An 8,436-nucleotide genomic window follows, 5' to 3' on the forward strand; every position below is an offset into this window, starting at 1 on the left:
ACAACTTAAAATTGTACATACATATGTAAACTACATATTTATATCAAATTATTAATTATTAATGTATTTACAATTACTAACTTAATATAAATACTAAAAAATTAGATAACATATTAGTTCACTTATAATTTGAATATATTCGCCAACTCGCCCCAACAATGTCCAAGCGGCGCTGGAGCACTATTTTAACATATGTAAATGAATTAATATGCTAATAAAAGAATTAATAATAAAAAAACTAAAACCAAGTTTCCTCAAATTTAGTAAAAAATTTCTTATAAAATGATAATTCTGACTTCCTTTATTATAGAAAGCTTATCATACATACGAATAACACTTGGCATAGAAAAATATTTTAGTTCATTCGTACTAAGAAGTATTCAATCCTTTTAAAACTTAAGGAGACACACTTGTTAGAATATAACATAGGAAATTTTCCTATATTTCTTTTATCTACCTGTAATCGGTACCTGTCATCGATATGTTTGTGCGTGGGTTGTTTTTTTAATTTGTTACGGTATACGGAGGGATTGTTAAAAAATAATATAGAATAATAATGTTATATATAATATAACATGCTTCCAGCTGATTTAAAGGAAATATCGGCATTAACTTCCTTCAAGAAGAAACTTAAAACATATTTGATAAACAACATTGAAATACTTCTAGTGTTTTAACTTCATACTAAAACACCCAATGTAATTAAATTAAATTAAATCTGTACCTATAGAATTTGTTAATAGGATGTAATTTAAATTAAATTTTTGCTAGTGTTAATTGCCAGCTAGCCTCTACAAAGCCAAAGTTGGCGCTGAGGCATACTATGAATTGTAATGCAATAATATTTTGAATAAAAAACAAAATAACAAATAAAATATATAAAATATTTGTTATTTTAAATTAGTGAGAAAATGTATGTTCGTGATGGTGTATAAAGAAAGAAAACAGAATAACAACCCCTTCATTCGTCTTCATTTTGGAATCTTCAATTAACAGGTAACATTCAGTGACGTTAACCTTTTGAGAAAAAATTGGTTTATGATTTTTTATATTTTTGTAGGTATTGAAATTGCAAAAGCAGGACAAAATCGTTACGCAACAACTTATTAAAAGAGAAAGGTACAAGAAGAAGAAGAAGAAGAAGAAAAATGAGTTTTACAGTTGATGACATTACATGGAAAATGGAAATAGTGGAATAATAAACTAATATTTCAAGGCCAGTTGATGCTGTTGATTCTTAATAAATATTTTTAATATATTAGTAAAACGTGTATTTTATTGAAGAAAAATTGCCCATATAAATAAATAAAATTGTATTTAAAAACGAAGGTAAGCAGTTCTAAGTTTGAAGTAAAAAAATACCACAAATATGTAAGATTTGTCCCAATGAATGAAAAAAGTTCAATAAAATCATTCCATATATGAACTCAATTCAGTTAAATTTTTTCATTCTTTATATGGGTACATAAATATAGGAAAATGTTAACTAATATATGGAATGCATTCTACTTAATTTCAAAAAACAAAAAATTAAATAAATAAATAAAAATGTCTTTGGCGCTATACGAAATTCAACTTTCTTCACAATGAGTTCATTTTAACTTAAAAAACGGGTCACGATTTTCTGGGTGAACTGAAAAAAAACAACTCACGCGCTAACATATCGGACATATCGATTACATCGATGGCGGGTAGATAAAAGAAAAGTGTGTTTCCTTAAGATTTTATAGGGTTGAATAATTCGTAGTACGAGTGAACTAAGTTTTACTCATATTTATGATACGCTTTCTATAATAAAGGAAGTCATATTTATCATTTTATAAGAAATTTTACTAAGTTTTAGGAAACTCGACAGTTCGGTTTTTGTTCATTTTTATAAATGCTTTGTTATTAGAGAATAAAATTGTCTTGCTCAGTTGAAAATTCTTATACCCCACGAAGTCGAAATTGGTATTAATAAAATTTCATGTCTTATTCCAGTTAATGAACTATTCCTAACTGCTTTCCTTTTAGGAATTTTTACTGAAACAAGTAAATTTTATTATTTCACACAAGAATTTAACTTAATGGAAATAAAATGGCTAAACTAAATTGATGAATATTTTTTCCTTTAGTTTCGAAGGCACTTTTTTCTGGTTGTACATTGAAAAAAAAAACTAAACTTCTCCGGTTTACTTGAAATTTACAAAGGATGTGGGGTGAATATGAAATTAATATGGGGTACTTGAATTTGTCAAATTTAGACGTGACGGGAACCTTGCAAGTGTAGTGAAAACAACTAAACTAAAATTTGAGGTACCTTTTTTTTAGTTTGGAGGGGAGGGAAGAAAAATTCCATGCTTTTCATGAAACTTTCTCTAGAAAAAATCCCCACCCGATTAATTTGAGAGTACAAAAAATTTGTCGATATTTGATCGGAAAGAATAGAGCAATATCTATACTTTTTATAGGAAACGTGAAAGAAAGTGATTAGATTAATACGGTAAACATGTTTTTTCGATATTTGGTCGGGGAAGGGAAACTTCCTTTTGGCATAGTGAAAAATCCAAACTTCTTCGATTTTCTTAGAATTTGTAGAGAACGTGGGAAAGCTATGAAATGAAGATTATGAAATGAAGCCCGACCCAATATCGAAAAATAATCTAGTGTATCTTTGTCTATATACCACACCCACCCTTTCCTGAAACTTTCACACATTTTTGTTTTTAATTATGTACTATATTCAAGTCGTTGGACCATGTCCATTTTTTCACGATAAATTTTCTCTAATAATCCATTATAAAGAATATAAACTTTGTGAAAAGTTTTAATAACATCAAACAGGTATAATTTTATACTGGTTTTAGTGATTTATTTTCTATTTTAGCGGCTAAACTAGAACTTAATACCCACCTTAATATAAACGCAAAGAAAAAAAACGTTTGGAAAACGTGTACCGAAAACGTTTTTCTTTTGTTAGAGTTTTTTGAATTGCTTCGAAAATTTTAAACTTTTATCACCAGAAAAATTCGTTTGTTACAAAATTTTTATTTTTTCAATAAAAAAAGTTATTTTTGAAACAACAACACAGTCCATTTCGTTTATATCAAACACTGTTCTTTTCTGACTTTAGGTCTTTAATAAGACACATTTTACAGTTCAAAATTTAATATACTACAATGTAATGTTGAACATTTTTTCGGAATATTCCGAACATATCTGGAATATATGTAAAAAAAAAACAAAAAAAAACGTTGGTCGAAGCAGGGATCGAACCCACGACCCTTGGCATGCAAGTCGGACGTAGCAACCACTGCTCCACGGTGCCAAACTAAATGTTTGTTTCTGTTAAATAAACTTTGTTTATTCGGTTCGTGGGCGCCGCAAGCTATGCTATATAAATATAACTTATATGGATATTTATCTATTGATGACCATAACAGGTACATAGCTCAGTAGTTAGTGTGTTGGCTTACACAGTGCATGGTCCGCGGTTCGATTCTCCGTCCAGGCGAAAGGTAAAAAAAATTTAAAAATTTATAAAATCGTATAATTTCTTCTACATTGTTGATATTACAGGAAAAGGTGTTAAGAACTAAAAAACCTGGTGGATGTGAGAAATATGTGAAGGAAAATGCAACTAGCAAGAAAACAATGTTTTTTTTTTGTATTGAGTATAATGGCTGCATTGAGTATAATAATTTACCTCGGTCTCTTAAGAACATACCACGAATTTCAAGCTTCAAGAACAACTTAAAATCGTACTTATTAGAAAAATTGGAAATGCTTCTTTTGTAAAAAAAAAGATTTATGGTTGGATATGGTTAAAAATTGTACATACATATGTAAACTACATATTTATATCAAATTATTAATTAAAAGTATTTACAATTACTAACTTAATATAAATACTAAAAAATTAGATAACATATTAGTTCACTTATAATTTGAATATATTCGCCAACTCGCCCCAACAATGTCCAAGCGGCGCTGGAGCACTATTTTAACATATGTAAATGAATTAATATGCTAATAAAAGAATTAATAATAAAAAAAAACTAAAACCAAGTTTCCTCAAATTTAGTAAAAAAAATTCTTATAAAATGATAATTCTGACTTCCTTTATTATAGAAAGCTTATCATACATACGAATAACACTTGGCATAGAAAAATATTTTAGTTCATTCGTACTAAGAAGTATTCAATCCTTTTAAAACTTAAGGAGACACACTTGTTAGAATATAACATAGGAAATTTTCCTATATTTCTTTTATCTACCTGTAATCGATACCTGTCATCGATATGTTTGTGTGTGGGTTGTTTTTTAGTTTGTTACGGTATACGGAGGGATTGTTAAAAAATAATATAGAAAAATAATGTTATATATAATATAACATGCTTCCAGCTGATTTAAAGGAAATATCGGCATTAACTTCCTTCAAGAAGAAACTGAAAACATATTTGATAAACAACATTGAAATACTTCTAGTGTTTTAACATGCATAACTTCATACTAAAACACCCAATGTAATTAAATTAAATTAAATCTGTACCTATAGAATTTGTTAATAGGATGTAATTTAAATTAAATTTTTGCTAGTGTTAATTGCCAGCTAGCCTCTACAAAGCCAAAGTTGGCGCTGAGGCATACTATGAATTGTAATGCAATAATATTTTGAATAAAAAACAAAATAACAAATAAAATATATAAAATATTTGTTATTTTAAATTAGTGAGATAATGTATGTTCGTGATGGTGTATAAAGAAAGAAAACAGAATAACAACCCCTTCATTCGTCTTCATTTTGGAATCTTCAATTAACAGGTAACATTCAGTGACGTTAACCTTTTGGGAAAAATTGGTTTATGATTTTTTATATTTTTGTAGGTATTGAAATTGCAAAAGGAGGACAAAATCGTTACGCAACAACTTATTAAAAGAGAAAGGTACAAGAGAAAGAAGAAAAATGAGTTTTACAGTTGATGACATTACATGGAAAATTGAAATAGTGGAATAATAAACTAATATTTCAAGGCCAGTTGATGCTGTTGATTCTTAATAAATATTTTTAATATATTAGTAAAACGTGTATTTTATTGAAGAAAAATTGCCCATATAAATAAATAAAATTGTATTTAAAAACGAAGGTAAGCAGTTCTAAGTTTGAAGTAAAAAAATACCACAAATATGTAAGATTTGTCCCAATGAATGAAAAAAGTTCAATAAAACCATTCCATATATGAACTCAATTCAGTTAAATTTTTTCATTCTTTATAAGGGTACATAAATATAGGAAAATGTTAACTAATATATGGAATGCATTCTACTTAATTTCAAAAAACAAAAAATTAAATAAATAAATAAAAATGTCTTTGGCGCTATACGAAATTCAACTTTCTTCACAATGAGTTCATTTTAACTTAAAAAACGGGTCACGATTTTCTGGGTGAACTGAAAAAAAAAAAAACAACTCACGCGCTAACATATCGGACATATCGATTACATCGATGGCGGGTAGATAAAAGAAAAGTGTGTTTCCTTAAGATTTTATAGGGTTGAATACTTCGTAGTACGAGTGAACTAAGTTTTACTCATATTTATGATACGCTTTCTATAATAAAGGAAGTCATATTTATCATTTTATAAGAAATTTTACTAAGTTTTAGGAAACTCGACAGTTCGGTTTTTGTTCATTTTTATAAATGCTTTGTTATTAGAAAATAAAATTGTCTTGCTCAGTTGAAAATTCTTATACCCCGCGAAGTCGAAATTGGTATTAATAAAATTCCATGTCTTATTCCAGTTAATGAACTATTCCTAACTGCTTTCCGTTTAGGAATTTTTACTGAAACAAGTAAATTTTATTATTTCACACAAGAAGATAACTTAATGGAAATAAAATGGCTAAACTAAATTGATGAATATTTTTTCCTTTAGTTTCGAAGGCACTTTTTTCTGGTTGTACATTGAAAAAAAAAAACTAAACTTCTCCGGTTTACTTGAAATTTACAAAGGATGTGGGGTGAATATGAAATTAATATGGGGTACTTGAATTTGTCAAATTTAGACGTGACGGGAACCTTGCAAGTGTAGTGAAAACAACTAAACTAAAATTTGAGGTACCTTTTTTTAGTTTGGAGGAGAGGGAAGAAAAATTCCATGCTTTTCATGAAACTTTCTCTAGAAAAAATCCCCACCCGATTAATTTGAGAGTACAAAAAATTTGTCGATATTTGATCGGAAAGAATAGAGCAATATCTATACTTTTCGGATTTACTTCGGAAATTTATAGGAAACGTGAAAGAAAGTGATTAGATTAATACGGTAAACATGTTTTTTCGATATTTGGTCGGGGAAGGGAAACTTCCTTTTGGCATAGTGAAAAATCCAAACTTCTTCGATTTTCTTAGAATTTGTAGAGAACGTGGGAAAGCTATGAAATGAAGATTATGAAATGAAGCCCGACCCAATATCGAAAAATAAACTAGTGTATCTTTGTCTATATACCACACCCACCCTTTCCTGAAACTTTCACACATTTTTGTTATACCCTTCACCACTACTGTGGTACAGGGTATAATAAGTTTGTGCATTTGTATGTAACGCCAAGAAGGAAAAGTCTGAGACCCATCGTTTAGTATACCGATCGTCTTAGAATTAAATTCTGAGTCGATTTAGCGATGTCCGTCTGTCTGTCCGTCTGTCTGTCTGTCTGTCTGTTGATGTATTTTTGTGTGCAAAGTACAGCTCGCAGTTTTAGTCTGATTGTCCTAAAATTTGGTATAGGATCCTGTTTCGGCTCAAAGACGGTCCCTATTGATTTTGGAAAAAATCGGTTCAGATTTAGATATAGCTGCCATATATATTTTTCACCCATCTGGTCATAATTGGCGTGTATATCAACCGATCTTCCTCAAATTGCGTACATCCGAATATTTTATAAGTCTCGAAAAACTTGCAAAATATCAGCCAAATCGGTTCAGATTTAGATATAGCTCCCATATATAGCTTTCGCCCGATTTACACTCATTTGCCCACAGAGGCCAATTTTTTGCTCCGATTTAGTTGAAATTTTGCACAGGGAGTAGAATTAGCATTGTAGCTATGCGTGTCAAATTTGGTTGAAATCGGTTCAGATTTAGATATAGCTCCCATATATAGCTTTCGCCCGATTTACGCTCATATGACGACAGAGGCCAATTTTTTTGCTCCGATTTAGTTGAAATTTTGCACAGGGAGTAGAATTAGCATTTTAGCTATGCGTGCCAAATTTGGTTGAAATCGGTTCAGATTTAGATATAGCTCCCATATATAGCTTTCGCCCGATTTACACTCATATGACCACAGAGGCCAATTTTTTGCTCCGATTTAGTTGAAATTTTGCACAGGGAGTAGAATTAGCATTATAGCTATGCGTGCCAAATTTGGTTGAAATCGGTTCAGATTTAGATATAGCTCCCATATATAGCTTTCGCCCGATTTACACTCATATGACCATAGAGGCCAATTTTTAACTCCGATTTAGTTGAAATTTTGCACAAGGGGTTGAATTAGCATTGTTGCTATGCGTGCCAAATTTGGTTGAAATCGGTTCAGATTTAGATATAGCTCCCATATATATGTTTTTCTGATTTCGACAAAAATGGTCAATATACCAACATTTTCCATGTAAAATCGCCACTGTTTAGTCGAAAAGTTGTAAAAATGACTCTAATTTTCCTAAACTTCTAATGCATATATATCGAGCGATAAATCTTAAATAAACTTTTGCGAAGTTTTCTTAAAATTGCTCCAGATTTAAATGTTTCCCATATTTTTTTACTAACATTGTGTTCCACCCTAGTGCATTAGCCGACTTAAATTTTGAGTCTATAGATTTTGTAGAAGTCTATCAAATTCTGTCGAGATCGAGTGATATTTAAATGTATGTATTTGGGACAAACCTTTATATATAGCCCCAACACATTTGACGGATGTGATATGGTATCGAAAATTTAGATCTACAAAGTGGCGCAGCACCGAAAAAAAAGTTTACTATTGTTTACGAAAAATGAACTAACCCATAGTAAGAATGACCATGATTTGGCGCCAAAGATTTTTTTCATCTAGATAAGTTCATGATTTTCTTATAAATAAGTTTATGTATTGCATCGTATTTTAGTTCATTCTTACTAGGCTGTGGGAAGAATGTACTTACACTCATTCAAAATATTCCTGCTATCCGGAAAAATGAACAAGTTTTTGGGAATCCTATATTTAGAAATTGGTTTCAAATAAACTGTTTATCAGTATAATTTTCAAAAAAGTAAATAAATTGAGGAATTAAAGGTACAACAAGCCTGTATACAACTAAGAAATTTTTCATACAATATAAGACAATTTTTCATAACTACCAGTATTTTATTTCAAAAAATTATTATTATATTACATAAAACTATGTAATATAATAATGATAT

The sequence above is a fragment of the Haematobia irritans genome, chromosome 2 (genome assembly GCF_050003625.1).
Source record: "Haematobia irritans isolate KBUSLIRL chromosome 2, ASM5000362v1, whole genome shotgun sequence".
Classification (NCBI taxonomy): Eukaryota; Metazoa; Arthropoda; class Insecta; order Diptera; family Muscidae; genus Haematobia; species Haematobia irritans.